Source organism: Delphinapterus leucas, chromosome 9, assembly GCF_059928025.1.
Source record: "Delphinapterus leucas isolate spDelLeu-1000000601 "Yukka" chromosome 9, BTC_Dleu_Yukka2, whole genome shotgun sequence".
NCBI classification, from domain to species: domain Eukaryota; kingdom Metazoa; phylum Chordata; class Mammalia; order Artiodactyla; family Monodontidae; genus Delphinapterus; species Delphinapterus leucas.
Window position 1 is genome coordinate 88,178,391 of NC_143137.1, and position 23,361 is coordinate 88,201,751.

The 23,361-nt window shown below is 47.9% G+C and overlaps 1 protein-coding gene across 13 annotated transcripts in view; it reads right to left on the reverse strand.

Moving 5' to 3' along the window:
* ATXN7L1 (ataxin 7 like 1) overlaps positions 1-23,361 on the reverse strand; it is a 252,933-nt gene that overhangs the window by 74,842 nt on the left and 154,730 nt on the right. Inside the window, exon 1 of one of the 13 annotated variants that reach the window (XR_016394380.1) lies at positions 10,437-22,791. The exons of 11 other annotated variants lie outside the window; for them this stretch is intronic. The gene's annotated coding sequence lies outside the window, so the exon portion shown is untranslated. Of the gene's footprint in view, positions 1-1,855; positions 22,792-23,361 lie in introns of those variants that run through there. One more of the 13 variants, XR_016394378.1, reaches the window with a different exon arrangement.

The following is a 23,361-nucleotide window of genomic DNA, read 5'->3' on the forward strand; positions in this document are numbered from 1 at the left end:
ATCACCAGTATATGCAAACACTAATCATTACTTTATAAAAATGTAAAACACTTAACATATATATATATAAATTATAACACAGATAGAAAAGGAAAAAAGGGAAGGATATAGGATGCCTCTATTTTTGTTAAAGTTGTTTTTTAAATCCATACAAGAAAAAAGAAAAACAAACAACAACAACAACAGAAACACTAACACATCCTTAACCAGAGAGGCCAAAGGGGAGAAAACAGGTGCAGATACAAAAGGAGGAAGGAGAGAAAAGCATGTGTTTAAGTCACACCTCATTCATTCATTCACTCATTTTTTAAAGCATCTCTTTGGCACATACCATGCGCCAAGCACCGAAATATAATGGTGGTGATAAGACAGACACTGCCATGGCCCGAGGGTTCCCTCAGGGAGAGGACACGCTCTCCAGGTCCTGGCTGGCCACCACTTGGTCACCCTGAGAGTAGAGAACAGGGTCCCCTCTGAAGGTGGGCTGCCACCTGGAGGACCCGAGGCCAGTGAACAGCCTGCCTGCCCCATGGGACAGAGCTGCCATCCTCGCCTTTTATTGCCCCAGCTATTCCCGTGTGTCTGGAGCCAATACGGTAGTGGAGGGGTTGACAAGGAGTCCCACCTGCATGGTATTAACTTCTCCGTCAGAGTGACCTCGGCCCCAACCACCAACATACCCACTGTGCAAGTCACATGAGTATAAAAACAGAACCACCACAGCTAAGATGAAAACTGGTGGCTTCCAGCTTTACGATAAGCTGTTGGATTCTACCTTAAGATGGCACAGCTGACATCATCCCCACTCCAGGGGCACTGAAGGGACAGGAGTGGCAGGCAGCCAGAAGCTGGGCAAAGCTGGGGTATCTTTGGTGGGAAGATACAAGAACAGGGATTCCCAATGTCTAAAATACCTGAACAGCTGGGCCGAATCTTCCCAAGACTGTCTTGAGGCCACATCAGTGGCCTTTACCCAGGTGCCTTGGGCTAAGCACATGAAAAGCCCTGGGCCCTGTCACAGGCATGCGTGGTCCACGCCTCAAGGAAGGGCCGGAGGATCCTGAGGCATGATGTCAGGAAGGAGCCCAGGCCACTATCCACCTGAGACCTCCTGGTGCTGCCCAGGGCTCCTCTTCTTGGGACAGCAGGGCCAGGGCTCTCAAATCTGTATTTTTTAAAAGATCCCGAGGTAACTCTCTTGCTCTACACAAGCTTCAGAAGTCACTGGAAATGTGGACCAAACACTGCTGTCTTTGGAATCAGAAAGATCTGGGCTCAAATCCCAGCTCTGTCACTCATTAGCTCTGTGACTTGGGCAAATAACTTAACCCCTGAGCTCCAGTTTCCTTACCTATACAGTGGGAACAATAATGCCCACATCATAGGGTTACGAGTGGGCAGGTGCCCCTATAGTACATTGAGGCCCCCCATCTTAGCACAGGTCCCATGCTGTAATCACTGGTTTACTGGTCTAGGCGTCCTGTCACTGGACGCACGGAGAGCAGATGTCTTGTGCCCTCTCTCGTCCCTGGCATTCAGCCCAGGGTCTGGCCTTGGTAGGCACTCACTACATTCACCGTTGAAGAAATGAGAATGTGAGGATCGATAACACATGGAAGGTGGCTGCCCCGGTGCCAACTCACAGTAGGCACCTCACATAAGTTCCCCTAACACATACAAATGTAGATTTAAAAAAATACAAGCAGTAGCTTTCCTAAGGGGGCAGTTCCCTACCTTCTCCCTGCCCCTGAATTAAAACTATCCATTTACAAGAATCCTACAGGAGCACAATTGTTTAAGAAACATCGGCTGAGTAAGGAGAGGCCAGGGCTGCTTGATTCCTGTCTGTACCGACCTCCAGTTTCAGGAGTGCAGGCCACAGTCTCTAGAGGTGCACAGTCCCAGCTCACTGCGAAGCTCGCGGCGTCACCCAGAAGAGGCTTTTGTGGTCCGACAGCAGTCACTAATAACGGAAGCATTTCTGTTCTCCTTGGAGTGGCAGTTGGCAGTGGCAAACAGGAAGCTGTCTTGAAGTAGGGTGTGGTTCTGTCCTCTCAGTGTGCATGTACGGAGACACCACTTGTTTTTCCCCCTCCAGTCCCCTTCTCTTTCCCTCTGCTCCCTTTTTTTTTAGGAGCAGAAGGTCTGAATTATTTCGGGGAAAACACAGCTTTTTACAAGATTGAAGACCAACCATCACCACCATACAAACGAAAACCAAGGGTAGGAAGGAGTCTAAAATACAGCAAGGGTCTATTTCGCTACCATCAGCTACTTGCTGGGGACACCGAGTTAGCCCCCGGCTGTGCGCGAGTGGGCGTGAGCCCTCCCTCGGTCTCCCCGCGGGCACACAGGAAACCAACCCCGCTAGAAACCAGGCCAGGTGCGCTGCCAATCGTGCTCGGGCGCCGCCAGTCCGCCAGCTGGCCGGCCACCAGCGTGGACTCAGGGACCACTGTGTGCACACACCGGACAGAGGACCATCCGCGAAGAGTAAAGAAGGAAAAACCACAGGTTGCCAGTTTCCAGCAATTTTTGAAGTTTGAGTGAAAGAGACCCGAAACATTGCTTAGCACCGCTTGCATATAAAAATGACCAAGAAAAATCAGTAGCGAGTAGATAAATGCATCAAGTGTGTTTGGAGCTGCACATAAGTGCAGAGAAGTGGAGGGGACGAGCTGGTCAGGTTCAGTGCAGCCGCTTCCCGGGGCTAGGAGAGGTGTGCTAGAAAATTTTCCACTCCACTCCTCCCCAGGCCCCCAGGCTGGCGCCTCCAGAAGGTCTGTCCAAAATAGACGGGTCCCCAACCCAGCCTCCTACTCCTGACCTCTTTCCCAGGCAGCAACTCTCCCCGCTCCGCCTCAGCCCTGTCTCAGCGCCAGCCCACAGCCCAAGGGCACCGCCTAAGCTCCACCTCGGACATGCTGAATGGATCGTGGGCTGACAGCACGCTCTGCTTGCCGTGACCTGGGCCCAGCCCCACGCCATCCTGTGTGGCAAGCGTGCCCTGTGCTCACACTTACACATCCCAGGGAGACAGCCTCGCTGTTTGGATAAGGGGGCTGAGCCAGTGACACGCTGGGCAGCGCAACTCGTGGGAGCCGTTTCCTGGCTCCTGGCTGAGGGCCCTGGCCAGTCAGAACGCACCGCTTCCCCTTTAAGAGAGCACGCCCAGATGCGATTAGGGAAAGGCAGAAAGAAAAGCCCGGAAAGACCAGGGTCGTATCCCGAATTTGGCAGATGAACTTGGGCGCGGGCGCGCGCGCGCGCACACACACACGGATCTGAGCAGCCACTGTATGGGAAGGGTCAGGGCCTTCCTGCAGCCCGACTGCACGATGGCCCCTGCAGGCTTCCCCGGGGACCAGGCTGAGGCCAGGGGCCCACGCAGCCTGCAGGGGCCTCAAGCCTTTCTGCTTCCTTTTCCCTCAGGGCCTGTGTGCCCTGATGGGCAGAGTCCACTGCAATACCCAGCACTATGCTTTGGAGAGAGTAGAGACGTCATTATAAAGATTGAAAATTACTTTTGTGGGACATTTTAAGTATGAATTCAAGCGGAGAGTTTTCATTCATTCCTTATATTTAGAAAGTTTATTCCCTGATCTTGGCAAGGGGTAGTAGATTTGTGGGGAGGGGGGATGTCTAAAAAAGACAATGGGTCCCCAAAGACCACATGCTGTATGATTCCATCGGTACAAAATAGCCAGCATAGGTAAATCCATAGAGACAGAAAGCAGACTGCCAGGGGCTAGGGAAGCAGGGAGTGGGGAGTGACTGCTTCAGGGGTACAGGGCCTCCTTTGGGGGTGATGAAAGCATTTTGGAACCAGGCAGAGGTGACGGTTGCACAACACTGTGAACAGACTGAGTGCTAAATTACAATTCAACTGCGCATGCCCCCTGCACTCAACACCACCAGAGGGGTGGGCAAAACGCCTAGGCCACCCCTCCGGCCTGACCCCTGGACACACCCCTACCCTCACCCTATATAAGGAACAAGCTTACGCCCCCCCCTCAGCGAGCGGGCAAGCAAGGGAACCTGTTGCTTGATCTCGTCCCCCCCTCCCCGCTGCAGCAGGGGTCCCAATAAAGCCTTGCCTGAAAAAAAAATTACAATTCAATGCTTTAAGATGATTAATTTTGTTATGTGAGTTTCACCTCCATTAAAAAAAAACACAGCAGTTTAGTGTGTTTTAGGTATTTTTATTTTCTTTTACCTTCTACTAGGATCTCTCCTATGTTTCATCCAACATTTCTTTGTAAAACCTGCCTGTTACCTGATAAATCTTAAGTTGACCCTGGCGGAAGAGTATACGCCTTTTAATAAGGAAAAATAAAAACAAACCCCTAAGAGATAAAAGCTTTCCAAGACTCAGAAGTAAGCCTCTACTGGAGAATTTCAGACTATGGGAGGATGGCATCATCTCAGACCATGGCACGTAAACTGGGCAGTGCTAACTTGGCCTTTGTAAGGCTGTCTCAGGTTGGGACCATCTCCAGCAGCTTGATCATATAACCAAAGCCAGAGACAGGGAGTCTCCCATGGGAGAATTATTCAAGGAGAACATGATTTTGGGTCTCTGACTTTGGTCTTCCTTTTCCCCTGTGGCAGAGAGAGTTTCTTCCCAGAATATAGCAGAATCAGTTTCTGGCTGGGAAAGGGCTATGCCGCTTGTCGAAGCAGGACTAGTTTCTACAATTCCATTTCTTTGGAATGGAGCCACTGGGTATGAGGGGGTGTGACTCGACCACCCACCCAACCCAGCCCTACGGAGAGGGCTGGAGACAGGGTAAGGCTGTGCGCTGTATCCTCCAGACTCTAGGCAAGAGGGTCAAGGGCTCATGGGCACACTTCCCCTGCTCAGGGGACTGTCAAGAGGAGGCCTGCTGAATGTTGCAATACTCAGAGGAAGCACAGATGAAAGGGCAGGCCCCGTGGCCCAGGAGCCTGAGTCTTTCCAGAGACAGCTGTGAGCAACTTTCTTAGTATCTGTTTGCTGAGAGTTCCAGGATGACCTGGGGGATAGAGATGTGAACAGCTTCCGTGGGCCAGCTCTCCCAGAGCCCTCTGGTCCTGGTGAAGTACCTTCCCTTATCTCTTTCACTGTTCTCTCCTCATCTCAGGTGCCTGGTAATAAGTAGGTGGACTAGGTTTTCAGCAAACAGATGGCTTAAGAAAATAAGATGGGGACTTCCCTGGAGGTCCAGTGGTTAAGACTCCGCACTTCCACTGCAGTGGGGGCGGGTTTGATCCCTGGTTGCGGAACTAAGATCCCGCCTGCCGCGTGGGGTGACCAAAAGAAAAGAAAAAAGAAAAGAAGATGCAATATTTATACTGCTCTGGCATCTGAGGAGCCGCAAGTTTAGAACCTTAATGCTAAACACAAAAACAGGCAGGCTCAACCCAATTAAAAAATAGGCAAAGGACTTGAACAGACATTTTTTCAAAGAAGATAATCACATGAAATGATGATCAACATCATTAGTCATCAGGGAAATGCAAGTCAAAACCACACGATACCACTTCACACGTACTAGGATGGCTACGTATATAAAAAACAACAACCAAGAAAGCCCCCAAATGGAAAATAACAAGGGTTGCTGAGAATGTGGAGAGACTGGAACCTTTGGACACATTCCGTGGGAATGTAAAATGGTGCAGCCTCTACGGAAAACAGTATGGTGGTTCCTCAAAAAATTAAACGTGGAATCACCATATGATCTTGCAATTCTTCTCCTAGGGTACACACCCAGAAGAAATGAAACAAATCCCTGTATGTGAATGTTCACAGCAGCACTATTAGCTATAGCCAAAAGGCAGAAACGACCCAAGTATCCATCAGTGGATGAATAAATAAACAAATCGCGGTATATACATAACACTGGACAATTATTCAGCCATGAAAAGGAGTGAAGTACTGATACATGTTACAACATGGATGAATCTAGAAAACATGATGCAAATGAAAGAAACCAGGCACAAAAAGTCATATATTATATGAATTCTATTTCTATGAAATGTCCAGAATAGGTAAATCTACAGAGACAGAAAGCAGACTGGTGGTTGCCAGGGACCGAGGGGAGGGAGAGGGGGAAATAACTGCTTAACGGGTATGAGGTTTTATTTTGGAGTGATGAAACTTCTGGAACTAGACAGAAGTGGTGGTTGCACAACACTGTAAATGTACTCAGTGTCACCCAGTTGTTCACTTTAAGATGGTTGATTTTATGTTGTATGCGTTTCATCTCAAAAACAAAAAATCCCAAAACTCTGCAGAAAGTGAGGGCCAAGACAATCCACAGACAGAACAATCAGTTTCAGAATAACTGAGACTTACCTTCAAAAGCCTTCTTGGAATCACTTAAAGGAAATAATCTTTAAGTTAAGGTAACTAAGGCGACCAGTAGGAGAGGGCAGATAGGCACTCACTCCAAGTCGGAAGTCCCTAAACGTGGCCGATTCAGGTCCACAAAGAAGTGTTAATTTGTCTTGAACAGCCAGCTGCTCCCACCACCCCACACACGGGCGCACGAAGGCTGCCCTAGCCACTTACAGATGGGACTCGGAGGCACAGCTCCCCTCTGCCAGCCCCCTCATTCCTGATACAGCCATCATTTCCACCAAAGGGGCTCAGGTCTTAGACCACGAAGTTGGGACAGAGTCACAGACTCGCAAAGAGCAGGAAGAAACGCCACAGGTAATCACTGTCTGCTACCCGCTGCTGGCCCCTTCCAGGGCTGTCAGCCTCTTCAGAGCCGTAGCCAAGGGGCTCCCCAGCCTGGCTTCTCCACTGCAGGCCCCGAGCTCTCCAAGTTCACAGCAGGCAGAAAGCACCACCGCTGGACAATCTCCCCTACGTGAGCTGCTCTGGGATGCCCGCACGTCCATCCCATTTCTGCCCTGTGGGGGTCACCTTGAACCAGTCGAGTTTCCCTTCCATGGGACACCTTGCCAAATGTTTGCTCCCCGAAACCTCTTTCTCTGGGATAAATACTCCCAGACATCTTTTAAAATCATTCCTCACTAAAGGTCATTTTCGCTCTTCTTCTGATCTCTGACTGTGCTTTCTAAACTGTGCCACTCAGAAGGGAGAACATCACAGGTGAAGTCTGGGCAGCTCCCAGCTGTCTGTTCTGGGTATCATTCTCCTGTTAAGGCCACTAGACATCCAAGCTAGATTTCTTATTTCTTTTTTTCTTTTTAAATTATTTATTTATTTTATTTTATTTTGGGCTGCGTTGGGTCTTCGTTGCTGCATGTGGGCTTTCTCTAGTCGCAGCGAGCGGGGGGCTACTCTTTGTTGCGGTGCGCGGGTTTCTCATTGCGGTGGCTTCTCTTGTTGCAGAGCACAGGCTCTAGGCGTGTGGGCTCAGTACTTGTGACTCGCAGGCTCTAGCATGCGGGCTCAGTAGTTGTGGCGCATGGGCTTAGTTGCTCCACGGCACGTGGGATCTTCCCAGATCACGGATCGAACCCGTGTCCCCTGCATTAGCAGGCGGATTCTTAACCACTGCGCCACCAGGGAAGCCCTAGATTTCTTATTTCTGAGGGCTGCATCACCCCTGAGTCTTACTTCACATGCTTTACTGCCAAGCTGCTTATCCACAGGTGTCCTTTACAAATGTCATCTTGTCGGAGTCAGTCCACTGCTCTGGCCTGGGGAGATCTTTCAGGACTCTGACTCATTAATATAACTCTTCTCCCTCCTAAATCTACTGCTTGAAAAATTGGATAATCCTGCCACTAATGCTATTCTTCTTCCAAATCCTCCTTTATAATGTGGAAGGGGACAGGGCCAAGCGGACAACTCAATCTATCCCCCAGGGTGACAGCGACCTGTGAACAGTACTCCAGAGGTGTGACTCCGAGCCACCTGCCATTCAGGGCAGGTATGTCACTTGGCCCACACTTCATCTTCACTGGTACGGATCCCATGGATGACTAACAAATGAGGCTAACAACAGCCCTCCTGCTACCAGTGGTTGAAGGACTAAAAGTAAAGCTCTTAGCAGTGCCTTGCACACGGTAGGCAATCAAATGTGCCTTTATAACTGACAAGAAATACAATAATAGAAGAAAACTGGTTTTCCAACTCCCAAACTACCCTCCTTACTGGCAACCAAGTATAGACATTAGGCAGCTGAAATCGATACAAAAAGAACCGGTGCCCAAGGGCTGGTGTCTGAGGCCCCACACCCTCCTTCCAGAATCTCCATGCTCTGAGGTTAATAATACCACCCTTCCAAGGCTATAGGAAGGAGTCAATGAGATCAGGCATGTAAAAGAGGTTTAAAAGTTGAGTCAGGCTATGCAAACATAAAAGAAAAGTATTACGATTATTACTGTTATAAATCTCTCCAAGATACCACTTCCACTAGCAGAAACCTGCCTGTTCAGCCAAGGAAAAACCTACAGATGCACTCAGGCTGTCCGAAGGCAGGTCTTCCAGCTCAGAGCAGCTGAACTCCTGCAAAGCAACTTCCCTTTCCCAAGGATGGCAGGATTGAGAGGGTTTGACCAATTCAAATGCAAAAGCCCAAGGGCGAGGATGACTGGGAAACTTTTCAGTATTCACTGCCATCCCTCTCCAACACAAAGGCCTGTGGGTTCCCTTCATGGCTCTTCATTCACTCTGGCCATGAGGTTATCTATACAGTGGGATGGGGGCACCCGTAGTCACTGCTGGCCGAGAGGCACACAATCCGACACACACCTCCAACCTGAGGCCTTCAAAAGGTGAGTCTCCAATCCCAACCCAGCCTGACAGACAGGAGGAGGAAAAGGGGAGTGCAACAGGGGCCCCATCCATAGGGGCAGATTGGAATCAAATCAGAACAAAGAGTTGCTTAACCTCTGCGTTGCAGCTGGTGCATCCAGCTTGGATGGGGCACCGAGAAGGCGAAGGTCTGATGGATAATGTGCGAGCTGGAGCGTGGCTCCCCAGCTCCACCGTGCAGGCTGAGCCCCCATCCCTTCTTTATACAGGGACCAAAGGGCTCGACCTGTCCCCACCAGCTCAGCGGGGCTACCGTGAGAAAGCACAGAGCACGCTCTAAACTGTGGAAGACCGAAAACAAGCCTCATCGTTATTCTCTGCAAGGTCAGAGGAGACCAAAAAACGACACAAAATACAAAATAAACCACCTCACTTTATACAGATGAGAGAAACATGGAGGAGAAAAAGAAATCCACTCATGGCAGCCCTGGGCAGTGAGAATTATGTCACGCCTCGGCCTAGGTCACATTTACTACCTTGGAAATTTCCATTTCGACTGTCCATTGTCATTTCATGTGTAAGTTGGTGATGCTGGGGGGGTGGGTAGTGGTGAAGTTTGGACCTGTCAGGGAGGGACCCACATGCCTGGATCAGGGGACACTCCCTACTCAGAAGGCCTTTCACAAGGCCCAGATGATGGGCCTTTTCGATTTGTTTGGTTTAAAATATTTAAGCCGAGGCACAAGGAAGTGTCTCATCTACGACGTTCTTCCTGGACCATTAGACGGGGATTCCACACTCCTCACGCTGACGAACGTGCTACTTAGCCACGCAAATTCCGGGAGCGCAGACACGGAGATGGGAGGTGCTCAAGGTATGCTCTCAAGGGCCGATTTAATTACACAGCCATTCGGTGGGCAAAGCAGACCAATTTTTAGCCAACTGTTCTGGTAAATATTATGGGAAGCCCTTTCATAGAGTGCTAATGCTGGCTTAGTGATTTCGATCGTGCCTGGCTTTAGTTCTCATGCAAACACGCACGCGATCCCCAAAGATGCTACCGCCAGAGCCAGAAAAATCAAACAGATTTTAGCCAGTATTAGCCAATATGCTATCTTGCCGTTGAATATTATTATTTCCTTTTAGTACTATAAACCCTTCAGTATCACTGTCATTTACATGAGGACAAACTGGAAAACCCACTCACTTTCCAGCGACCGGCCTTCCTCTGCCCCTCCCCCAGGCTCTAGGCAAGTCCCGCCGCCCGGCTTCTGGGCCGGCTGCACTGCTCCCCAGGGTTGGACAAAACCACCACCACGAACCCATTTCGGACGTTTGAAACAATACCCAATCACTGCATCCATTCTCCCACAGCGTCCCAGAGGAAATGGCATCATTACTTTCATTTTACTCCGTTTGTGACCAACCAAAAGCAAACACGTCCTGAGACAATTATCAGGATATCTGATGTCGGCGGCTGGAGAGTATGCTCGGGAATGTTATCAAATGACCTCGCGGAGAAATTAATTTTCAAGAGCTAAAATAACCTTCTGCTGCACATGCCCGGCCGTTTCTCTAAATGCAGAAACGGATTTCACTTTCAGCAGTTAGAAAACTCTCAGGCATGCCCGTTTTTTCAAAAAAGTCTATAAATAACCCAGGATCAGCAAAATTTATGCAAAACATCCTGCTAGAAGAAATGTAAACTAAAACCACTTACAGAGAGACTCGGGCTGCCAACTTAATCTGATTCTACGACGACTGTAAACACGTTGCACTTTTGGAACCTGAAGCGATCCATATTAGCACGGATGCCATCACAGAAAAGAAAAAGAAAAAAAAGGAAGCAACCGCCCCCTTCCCACACTAAACAACAACAAAAGCCCGTCCCCCAAAACAGAGCACCGTGATTCGGGGTTCGGGGTTCTGCACGGTCCAGGACCCGACGGCTGACCAGCTGCAGTCAGTACCAGCTTGCACACGCCAACTGTTTTGACTACAGGCACTTGTTAAACACAGAGTTTCAGGTCCTACCAGTTGGACACCAGAAGTTCATAGAACTGACCCAGTGCCAAGAACAACAAGCCCAGAAAGCGAAACGGCCGCCTCGTGCGCCGTAGTTTTTGTTAACTGTTTATGCAAGCCCCAGAGCAATTGGGTAACAATTAAGAAGACAACCAAACTTAAATAACAAAAGCAGATTACCACCTTGAAGGAAATGTAGATGTTGGCAGATAAAGGTCAGACTTCAACCGAGTTTACTGGTGGGGTGGGGGGTTTTCGGAGAGAACCGGGGGGGGGGAGGGGCAGGTGTCACATGACGAACTGCGGTTATTAGCAGACGGAACTGGGTGCTTCCTTGAAGCATCTTTTACTTAGAGGTTGACTCAGATTTTGCAAATGTTGAGGCCTTGGTACACATCTGGGGTGATTGCAGAAGCATTGGAACTTGAATGTTGGTAAATCCCACAGGAGAAAAAAAGGGGCGTGCCGAATGCAGTTTTGAGACACGGAAAGGGACTTCCAAGTTCCCTGCTCCGTGCAGCGAGGCCACTGAGCCACACAGGAAGCAAATGATTGAGGCACATAAGAAACAAATGGAGGGATAGCGTCCCTGGGCTTCTCTGACCTGGTCCTGAGAAAGGTTTCCCTTTCCTCTTTGAGGTTAGGGCTGCTGTGGCCAACCTTCCTCCCTCATCCAGACTGTAATCTGTGTTCTCTTACAGGTAACAGTGAATCGAGTATTTTCATTTGGCAAAATAAAATAAAAAGGAACACTTAAATCACGTATTTAACAAAGTTTTTCATTTCTTTCCCAGAATGCATTAAGCACTATCTCATTTTTGGACCAAGACAATTGACCAGATGAAATTTTAGAATTATCTGAGCATTTGAGAAAAGTGAATTCCAAGAGAATTGGGCTGCGAATGTAAGAGTGAGAAATTTTTAATTGCTGAATGGATTCAAATCTAACCTCTGCCCCACCCCCTTCTTCCTATCTATCTATCTATCTATCATCTATCTCTGATTTGAATAAAATGCTGCCCCTTCCCCACTCCAGAGGTTTAGGGGAAAGTAATGAGTAGGTAGAAACAGGTTGTTTATAAAAACCATTGTAACCACAGGCCAGGTTCATGTTTATTCTGGAGAGTAAATGTCGTTCCTCTGGTTCCGGGGGTCACCAGTGCAATGTGGTGGATATGAACCCACACAGCAGCTGCCCCTTTCCTCCCGAAGGAACCTACATTTTCTTACAAACTGTATGCAGACATGGTTTCACTGGGATCTGAAACGGAGCCGCCCTGGAGTGAAAGCCAGCAGTTGCCTGACGGATCAAGAGAGAAGAGCACAGGCAGCTTGCAGCCTCCCAGACAAAGGAAGGCGAAGGGGAGAAAGATGTTGGGGGAGGGGGAGAGAAGAAGGAGGGAATGGTCGGGTGGGACAAAGTAAGGCTCACACCAGCCCCCGCCCCTGGATTGACAACTGACTTCTTTTTTTTTTTTTTTTTTTTTTTGCGGTACGCGGGCCTCTCACTGTTGTGGCCTCTCCTGTTGCGGAGCACAGGCTCCGGACGCGCAGGCTCAGCGGCCATGGCTCACAGGCCCAGCCGCCGCGGCATGTGGGATCTTCCCAGACCAGGGCACGAACCCGTGTCCCCTGCATCGGCAGGCGGACTCCTAACCACTGCGCCACCAGGGAAGCCCCAACAACTGACTTCTTAAAGCGACCCCAGTATTTTGTAAGACAGGCCTCTCACTTAGAACTCCATGGCTTACATGTCTCCTCCCTGCGTATTATATTATTTGATTCTCAGAAACATCCTAGGAGATGAGAAAGGGCAGCTATGATTATCCCTATTTAACAAAGGAGGAAAACGGAGGCTCAGAGAAGCCTTGGTCTCAGCCCCACGAACGGTGACTGTGCTGGTGTGGTGCTTTATTGTCTGCAAAGCATTTTAAAAGCAGTGGGCTTTATTATTCCCATTTTCACAGACAAGTAAACTGAGATTTTGGAGAGGCTACAAATCACATCCAAGGCCACACTGCAAATCATCAACAGCGTCAGGTCTCCTAACTCCTGACCCAGTCCCCCCTGCTTGCCTTTATCATGTTTCCAGAACACATAATGATAGAGCTGAAAAGGCCAGTAAAGTTGTTTTAGTATAAAAGCACATCACCTCCCTTGACTTTCTCAAAACTCCGTCTTCATGGTTTTTCAGTTCACAGATTACAACTCCCTAAACAAGGAGGTTTCCTCTCCACACTGTGGGGAGAGCTCCGGCCTTCTGCACTTCCGAGCTATTATTTCAATGCAAAGCAAACACCTCCACCCAGTTTGCACTCTGTCTTCCTTTGATTTGATTAGTTCACCCACGTGCTAATCCCTGGCTCCTCACCTAATCCCAGTCTAAGCAGCCACCAGAGCGGATGCCCCAGCAGGCCTGCCAAGCTGTATATTACATAGCCTGCATCTCCAAGGTGTGCTGTCTCGCATGTGGAAGTTATCTGGCTACATCGTTTCTCCAACGTGTTTCAAAGTTATGCTTTTGCTGGGTTCTTTTGTTACAGAGGCTGATGAAAATAATGGACCAAATGAAGGCTGTCACTGTTATGTTCCTTGCCTGTGCCAAGTGGGCACACTCCCAGCGTGATAGAGGGTGACATTAGTATTCTATGACACCCATGAGCGGGCTCATTGTAGGTCTGGGGCATTTCCTCTGAGGAGATATGGTAGCGAGTTTGCTGCAGGGTTTGTAGGAGTGCATGGGGACGTTTGTCAGGAACCCAAGCACTCAGGGCCATGACCAGAGATGCCAAATGTGGACTGCAGGACGGGAGACGTCAGGAGGTGTTGATCAGAAAGTTCTAGAATGTTTTGCTGCCACTTTATGAACCTACCTCTCCCCCTTCTTTCTCCCTGAAAACACAGCACAACGAAACATAGGACCAAAGGCCAGGGAAGCTGGATGCCAAGGTGGACTTCATGTTGAATGTCACTAAAGCAGCCTAGGTCATGAAGACTCATCAAATCCATGTGCCTCTGTTGGCGGGAGAAGCTCTGCGATTAGATGCAGTGCACAGGTGGCACCTCCCACCGGTTTATTTGAAGTTGTTTTGGTAATCACAGGACATTTGCATCCATGCTGCCTGAAAAGAATATGGGGCCTGGGTAAATCAGAACAGTCTCAGCAGGAAAACTCGCTTGCTTACAAGACACAAAGCGAGGAGAATACTTCCATGTACCTTGTGACTCCTCTGAGCACAGAGATCTTTTTCTTTTTAAAGTAGGACAAATGGTTTGACAAGCACTGACATATTTAGGGAAGACAGGATAGGCTATTTAAAATCAGAACTCCTGAAAATCTGAGAGGCATGGCCTCCAAATCAGTAAAATTAGTGATAGTGGGCTAATAGAGGAATACGAAATATTAGCATTAATTTGTTGTTGTAGCTGGTACCGGTGTGCTTAACAAAGGTAGTTCTATCATAGGCCAGACAAACAGCACTCTGCTCATGGATATGGTGATTTGGGGAAGGCTGGTGAGTACAGCACATCCAGCCCGGAGGATGACAGAGTGATGGAGACAAAGCTGGGGTCCCCTGCCCACGCTCTGGGCATTTAGATGCCCCTCCAGGGAACGGCACTGCATCAGAGTACATATACAGAGAAGGAACCTGGGCAGGACCCAGTATGGTCTTAAAAACATGGCCTGGATATGTGGAGAGCTGGTCAAAAAAAGGACGGAGGCCTGAGCTGTCAGGAGACAGAGAAGCAAGGTAAGCATGGCAATAGCTGTGGCTGCCATTGGCTCCAGACCCGACTTTACCCCTTATGTTGCCTTGCAGACTTCCAGGTCAGGACCTGTGGCTCAGCTGGACACCCTTCACTCTTGCCCTGTTACCTGGGTTCATAGGGACTGGACCAGGCTGCCTGATCGTACCTGGAATTGGCTTTTGGACTAATCCTTTGTAATGTGGACTCATGACCAAAGCCATGGGGACAGTTTTGCACATATGGGGCCACAGACCCTAGATTCTTCAGGAGAGAGCCAGTTTCAACCAGCCTTAGCTGGTACTGCACCACAATTAGAAAAATGAGTTTATATTGAAGGTTAGTAAATGTGGGTTGACTACAGTCTGAACCAGTGGACCTCACGTTTCCTTGAGGGCCCATTGTGAGTCTCACTTATCTTTGTAATCCAATGCCTAGCCAGAGCATGGAAGGCTTGCTATATGTTTTAAATATAGGTTTTGAATGAATGAAGTTCCACTTAATGTGAACCATCAAGAGAGATGTATACCTTATTAGGTACACCTGGAAGGTGAATATCTTTTTGTTAAGTATGTATAATATTTGGTATTTTAATTCATTTTGTTTTCATTAATTGATTTTTTTAAAGTACAATGTTTTGTCTTATTATTATTTTTTCAGGTTCCTTTTTTTCCCCCGCAGTCAAAGTTGGTATTTTTAAAAGTTGTACTGTGGTTCAAGTTAGGGAGAAGGTAGAAAGGCTTTCCACTTAAGATTAAAAATACTAAATCTTCAAAAAAATTGTAGCCACTTTGTAACAGGAATCTTTCCAAAGATCTTCATTCTCTTGTACTTTGTCCTCTTAAATGGTATCCTTTGAACATTATTTCATCTTTTTTTTTTTTTTTTTTTTGATAACTCAAGGTCACTGTTAGGGGCATTGGTTTCTATACTTTGCTGCAAAATGGTGATATCAGGGTCTACCGTAGCTTTCAAACTTTTTGACCCTGATCCATCTTAAGAAATGAATTTTACACGGTAGCAACCTAGTATGCACATATGTATGGGACAAAAATTCCAAAAGGTAAGATTTATCTTTACTAAGTGAAAACCACCCGAACGTTTTCTCTTCTTGTTTATTCCACGGTTTAAAATGTTGGTCAGGGATCTCTGAAGAGATGGCCCCACCATCACGAGCGGCACCTGTGGCGTACAAACACTGAGACAGTACACGGGGCTTTTGTCCCTGCACAAAAAGGGCTTCAGCGTTCCCACTTTCGGCCTTTTACTTTTTCCTCTGCATCTGGCGCCACTTTTATTTTGTCAGGGCCTGCCTCCACAGTCCTAGTCCGCAGAGCTCTAATTTGCCAAACCTGGAAATCAGACCGTCCAGCTTCCCAGTATTACATCTAAACTAAGTGTAAAATATTGCTCCATGAAAGGCTGCGGGGAGCCCCATGGATGCCTCGCGGGGCTGGGTGTTCTTATGTGCTCAGAGCTCCTGGCGGGGCTCCCAAGAGCTCTGCTCAGTGGCGGAGTTCCTGACACTGAGGTGTTACTGGATGCGCCATGTGTAAACGCCGTGTGTGAACGTGAGTGTTTCTCCTTTGAAAGGAGTATTCTGATGACTGAGCCTCAGGCTGGAAGGGCTATTGAATGACAGAGGCTCCTGGCAGCAATGTAGCTTCGTGAATGACCAGCTCTGGGTTCCAGTGTATCAGGAAGTATTCCCTAAAGTAACTGACCCTACTTCAGGCAGTTTGTAACAATGCAGTATTTCCATTTGGACTCTGAGCTGCCCTTTGCCCTGTAATTTACAGCTCCTCCTAGAGTATACTTCAGCTCTAAGGAGTCTTCTCACCTAAATGCAAACTAATATGTATATGAAACGTCTCCTGGTGGAATTTTGAAGTGGGGTATGTGTGTGTGTGTGTGTGTGTGTGTGTGTGTGTGTAGGGGGTAGATATATTGATTTTTAAAAATTACAGCAAAGGGGGTAGATACTGTGCCCTTAAAGAAACTCAGATAACAAGCAATCAGGCACTGGTTAAATAAACTACTGGAATGCTGGGAAGCTATAAAAATGATGATGTAGATCTATATTTACTGAAATGTGTCCACAATAATTGTAGACGGAAAAAAAAAGTGGATTTCAAGGCAATGTCTATAATAGGATTCCACTTTTATTTTTTAAAATATAAAATATATGCATACAGATACACATGTACGACACACAGACAAACACATACACATAGAAAAAAGACTGGAAAGTTTTACACGGAAATACTTTTTTTTATTTCCTGAAATGTTGGCAGTTTTTACAATGCATTAGTTTTATAATAAGAAAAAAAAGCAATTTCACTTTGAAGAAGTAAAATTCTACATTATTATGCAAAACAGTACTTCTGTTTGGGGCACCCCACCCCATTCTCACCTCGTGACTGTTCCCATGGGAACACTGGCTACATCCATGCATCCATCCACAGGGCAGCACACACAAGCTGAGCTTTCACACTCGCCTCTCACTAGTTATGACGTCTCCTCAAACTTCTGAAAGAGTTCTACTCATATATAGAGGGGTAAGTTGAGTCTTTATTGGAAATCTTTCACATTAATGCATATGAAGGCAAAGGGAAGGCTTGTGGTTTTACTTTTAAGGGTCATGTTCTCTTCCCTGATGGAATTCAGGGGAAATGTAAATCCCCAAGCAGATGGCTCTGCTAGTTACCTCTCTGGCAGAAGCAGGCTACTGGTATCTCCATTCTCCAGGAAGACAAGGAAAGAGCTGACGCCCTCTGGATTCTGAAGCTAGTTTTCTTCCAAGCCAGAGTCAATTCAAGGCATAAACCGACGCTGGATTTAACAGGAACAATCCCTAACTTGTGTTCTCTCTACAAAGTGTATTCACATCCAAGGGATAACATTCACCTTCATAGTGTATTCACATCCAAGGGATATTGCCCCCCAAAATGACTAGGAAGGAGGGCAAGCAAGTGTGTTATTGTCAGTTGACAAATGAGGAAAATAAGATTTATCAAGGGGAGGCAGTTTGCCCAAGGCCACCCTATTAGAGACAGGCTTCAAACCCAGTTCTCCTGAGTTTGTTCTCCATGTTTGTTGCCATTGCATTCTCTCTATAAGCAGAGTAACGATATAGCTATTATCCTAACTGGGCACTTTTGAAAGTAAAAAGCGGTGCATTTAAGCATGGGCCCCAGAGCATCAGGTACAAATTGTGACTCTCCCAGGCAAACCAGGACTTATGGTCACTTTAGATATAATCCGGCCCTCTCCCCCACTGCGCCCCCCATCATACCTTTTGAATAGGAGAGAGAAATGGAACATGGTTACACGTCTAATTTACCTTAAAGCACTTGAGTGTGTAAATAAATAAATACAAGAGAAAATAAGAGTACTTGAATGTAGCTGGTGTTTTATTGTGTATGAACCAGTTGGTCTAGGCTGTACCTCTAGGGGTGATCAGCTCACATGCTATGAGGAATACAAAGCCTGGATTCGGCAGCTGCTATTAACCCGAGAAGGTCACACTCCAACACTGGCTACTTTAAGTCCTTTGGCTATTTGAATAAACGTTCTGAACATAAAAAACGGGCTTTTGTTGGTGCAACTTGTGACTTAGTAAAACGAGTGCTAGAAATGGGTTCTTACTGGTAAAATTAAAGGTGTTCAGTGCGTGTAGCCTGGCAAAAAATCTTTAGCGACCTCCCTACCCTTGTATAAACAGGGCACTCGAGGCTGCCCTGTGTGCGCAGCTGTCACATTAGGAGGGTTGATGACAGCATGGTGCTGACTCAGGGAAACAGTCCTGTCTCTGGAATATTGCTGCAGCTCCCTTTTCTATAAGGTATGGTTGGAACAACTCGATGGAGAGAGGGCTGGGATTTCATCAAGTTCACCAAATAGGTTGAGTGAACTGTTTTCTCCCTACCTGAAAAACATTTGTGCGATAAATGCCTGTACCTGCGGCAGACTTCAGTCTAACACTCTCATTCGTTACTGCCTGGTGGCTAGGCTGTGGGGTAGAAGCTAAGTCTCACCACCTCAACCTTCTACAGGGGCGACTGTTTTCTACCAAAAAGAGCCAAGAGTTGTGCGTGGTCAAACCAGGTCAGTCCCAACAAACATGCCTCTCGGGGAGGCTAACACAGGTAGATTTCAGCACAGGATCCCTTAACACCTGGTCCTCTCTGCCAGGTTATGAGCTTCCTGAAAGGGAACACCAGGTCTGTCTTGTTCACTACTCTAGCCCTTAGCCCCACACAGTGCCTGCCCATAAAAAGCGTGTGATGGGTATTTGTCCAGTGAATGGATAAATGAGCAGGAATTCTGTTACTTCTAGAATCGATTTCATTAACTGTAAGCCGCGATTGTTCGTTACTCCACTGATGGCAACTGACCCTCAAAAATCAAAATCCATTGCTTGCCCCGGATTAAGATAGTACCTTAAAAGGCAATAGATAAACTGGTATAAAAACCACTGGGATTACCTTGTTTAATCCTCACCAAAACGTGATGAGATTGGTATTATCATCCTCACGTTCAGATGAGGAAATCAAAGACCAGAGAGGCTAAAACTTAAATTAATGAAGCCAGACCCAAGCATGCGCTGCTACCCAGAGTTGGCCATCACTCAGTTTTGCAGGGATTCTTTTCTTTTCCTTTCTTTTCTTTCTTCTTCCCCCACCCCCCTTTTTTTCCTTTTTCCTTTTCTTTTTTTTTTTTAAACTACTTTTACTCTGCTTACTTTATGTCATGCTATTGAACACACATCTTTTTGGCACTTCACCTTATTATTATTTTTTAAAATTAATTAGTTTTTATTTTTGGCTGCATTGGGTCTTCATTGCTGTGCACGGGCTTTCTCTAGTTATGGCGAGCAGGGGCTACTCTTTGTTGTGCTGCGCGGGCTTCTCGTTGCAGTGGCTTCTCTTGTCGTAGAGCACGGGCTCTAGGCGCGTGGGCTTCAGTAGTTGTGGCTCGCGGGCTCTAGAGTGCAGGCTCAGTAGCTGTGGCACAGGGGCTTAGTTGCTCCGTGGCACGTGGGATCTTCCCCGACCAGGGCTCAAACCCGTGTCCCCTGCATTGGCAGGCGGATTCTTAACCACTAAGCCACCAGGGAAGCCCTCACCTCATTTTATCAAGAGTATTTTCTGGGAGGAAAGCTGGATGGATGTTGGAATATACGAACCAGCTTTCTGGCTCTTCTGCTTTTATTTGGATTGACACGTGGCACTGAGGGATGTCTAATGGCCTCTCGTGCCTCTGAGCTGCGGGAGAATCTACCACAGCTCTGCTGGCCTCCAGGGCCCCAGGCCCTCCGCTCATCCGATCCCCTCCCCATCCCCCCACCCTGGACGACTGAGAGCCTTTGTTTTCTGCCTCTGGGAGCTGGTGCGCAGCCTTCTCTCCCTGGAATGCTTGTCCGCCCTTTTGTTCTTCACCTTGGCTAACTCTTTGTTATTTTTCAAGACCCAGTTCAAACATGACCACATTTGGGACACCAAGGAGCAGCCTGTCACCCTGCACCTCTGCAGGAGTCCCTTCTCAGTGCTCCCAGGCACACTGCACACACCGAGCACATGGCTCTGGAGCCACCGATGGACCCCGCCTCTCTCTTCCTCTGCGCCAGCAAGAGCCGAAGTCAGGGGCCTTGCCTTAGTGCTGGCGCACAGCAGGCACTCAAAGCGTGTTAGACAGTGAATGGATAAATCAGGAAATAATTAGCCAACTCACAGGAAAGCACAAGAAAACGCAGGGGTCAGCAGGCCAGCAGTTTCCAGAGGGCTGAGGGCTAGCTAACCTTAATTACTTGTTTTAGCCAGTGGGCTCCAAAATCATTTTTGAAGCCTAAGGGAATGATAGTGGGTTTTTATGAGAGGCAATAGACTATTTAATTCTGAGCGCTCGACTCCTTTGCCTGTTATAGAATAAAATCTCTGGAGAGATTTTCCCAATGCAGCTAGGTCCCACTCCCTGATGCTGGGCCAGCCACTGGCCTCCCCTTGGGGGCTTGGGGTGCTCTGACTGCACCCACGTGACAGGCTGCACTGGCAGCTCACAGAGCTCGCGCTGGCTCTGGGTGCCCATCTAAGCCAAGAAGTTAGCAGGTCCCAGATGCAGGCCAGCACATGACCTGAGCAGGGACACAGCTTGAGCCAACCGTGGGCCTTCGGCCTAAAGAAATAAACAATTCCCAGCATAGCCTGACCTTTCAGAATGTAATGCTTTCTAACCGCACTGTGTAGATAAAAATAATTTAGTGATTTCCTCCCACTAAACTCTTGGGCACAAACCAAGAAATCTGCAGTGTGGCTGCTCTGATGCTACTGTACAATTGCAAATATTTAGGCTTCTCTGGGTTCTTATCAGTGTTTATCAGCAGGGATGCACCTGGCTTTTTTTATTAAATTAATTTACTTATTTATTTTTAAAATTTTTGGCTGTGTTGGGTCTCTGCTCCTGCGCATGGGCTTTCTCTAGTTGCAGTAAGCGGGGGCTACTCTTCGTTGCGGTGCACGGGCTTCTCATTGCGGTGGCTTCTCTTGCTGCAGAGCACAGGCTCTAGGCGAGTCGACTTCATTAGCTGTGGCACGAGGGCTCAGTAGTTGTGGCTTGTGGGCTCTAGAGCGCAGGCTCAGTAGTTGTGGCACACTGGCTTAGTTGCTCCGCGGCATGTGGGATCTTCCCGGACCAGGGCTTGAACCTGTGTCCCCTGCTTTGGCAGGTGGATTCTTAACCACTGCGCCACCGGGGAAGTCCCACACCTGGCATTTTTGGTGGGATAATTCTTCCCTGGGTGGAACCATCCCATGCACTGCAGAGCGTTTAACGCCTCTGATCCAACTGATGATATGACAGCCTCAAAATGCACATTTTCAAGCATTCCTAGGGGTGAGAGGAATTGTGAGTACTGGGATTCCCTGTGGGGTTAGCTGTGATTCATTTTGCAGCAGGAGAATCTTGGAAGGACTGCAGAGGCCACACAAACCAGGGGTGGGTTGGGACGAGGCCCAGGGAGTCAGAGCACCTGACCCAGGGGATGCTCAGACCAAGCGCTGTCTTTGGGAGAAACCAGAGGTCCTGAGAGCGGTGAGGATGCCTGGGTGCCTTGAATGAAGAAGTCAGACCAGTGAGGGAGTTGGCCTCACAGAACCAACAGATTGGAGACCGAGCAGAGGTCAAAATGGTACAAAAGGGACAAAGAACGAGCGGGGAGAGGGGAAAAGCCAGGGCAACGGCTCTGAATGTCAGCTACACGCAGCATCCATCTCTCAGCCTTCAGGGGCATATGTAACAAAGGGACCCAGAAGGCCACTGATTCTGGACAGCACTAAGGCTTTGAAGGTTTCATGCACCAACTAGCTCTCCTCCCTTGCCTGCTCTTAAGAGCGCAATGGCAACCCGACAGCCACCCTGTCACTGCCACCAGCACCTCTGTGTCACATCCTGCAAACATGACCCACCGCAGACAACTCCCCAGTCACTCAAAGTGACCTTCAAGGGCATCTTGATCACAAAGGAGGGGAGAAGCTCTAAAGCCAGCCAGGGAGAAAACCCCGCCAAGGCGCCGGGTAGGGGAGCCATGGGCACAGGACTCAGTGCCAATCATGCCCATTGAACGGCTAGATGCTCAACAGACCTACTTATTCTTTTGCCTCATCTTTCTCACTTGTTTTATATTTGTTTTACCTTGCTCTGTTGTTTGCAACTTTACAAGCAGCGCTAAGTCCTTCTACAACAAGGCTGGGTCTAAATAAATAAAGCAAAGAAATAAGATATGTGGCTGCACTGTCAGCACCGCCAAGATGAGCGTGAAGTGTGTGGGCTCCGATCTAGGAGCCAGGAGGTGTTCTGCAGCAGCGGTGCAGGGAGGAGCAGAAACTCCCGGCGTGTCCTGGAGAATACAGAGGAGACTGGCCTGGACCCTGGAGCCTGGGTCCCGCCCTGTCCCTGCATCGAGAAGTCACAGGGCCTCACACACAGTTTACTACCGTCTCAGCCTCAGTGTCCTTGTCTTTTATTTTTATTTTTTTTAACATCTTTATTGGAGCTTACTCCAATTTTACTACCGTCTCAGCCTCAGTGTCCTTGTCTTTTATTTTTATTTTTTTTAACATCTTTATTGGAGCTTACTCCAATTTTACTACCGTCTCAGCCTCAGTGTCCTTGTCTTTTATTTTTATTTTTTTAACATCTTTATTGGAGTATAATTGCCTTACAGTGGTGTGTTAGTTGCTGCTATATAACAAAGTGAATCAGCTGTACATATACATATATCCCCATATCCCCTCTCCCTTTCGTCTCCCTCCCTCCCACCCTCCCTATGCCACCCCTCTAGGTGGTCACAAAGCACCAAGCTGATCTCCCTGTGCTATGCAACTGCTTCCCACTAGCTACCTATTTTACATTGGGTAGTGTATATACGTCCATGGCACTCTCTCACTTCGTCCCAGCTTACCCTTCCCCCTCCCCGTGTCCTCAAGTCCATTCTCTGTCCTTGTCTTTAAAATGAAGGATTTGACTGGATGATCTCAAAGGTCTTTTTATGACCAAGTACTGCGACTCTAAGTGGCACCCACCCTTGGCTCTATTCTTTCCCGATATACTGCACTTCTCCAGGTGAAGTGGGCCCATCAGGGCTCCTTCCAGAAATGTTTCTGTGTGGGATGACAAATGTCAGTTGTACCAGTCACCTGAAGAGATAACTGGTCACTCCAAAGAGATTAATGCCCCATGAAAAGAAATTGGAGCACTACTCATTTGGGGATGTGGGAAGCCAGGCTTTCATTGGAAAATCTAATGATCAATTTTCCCATTGTAAAAATGGGATAAAAACACTGGCTTTTATCTGCATCCACTGATCAGGTAGTAAG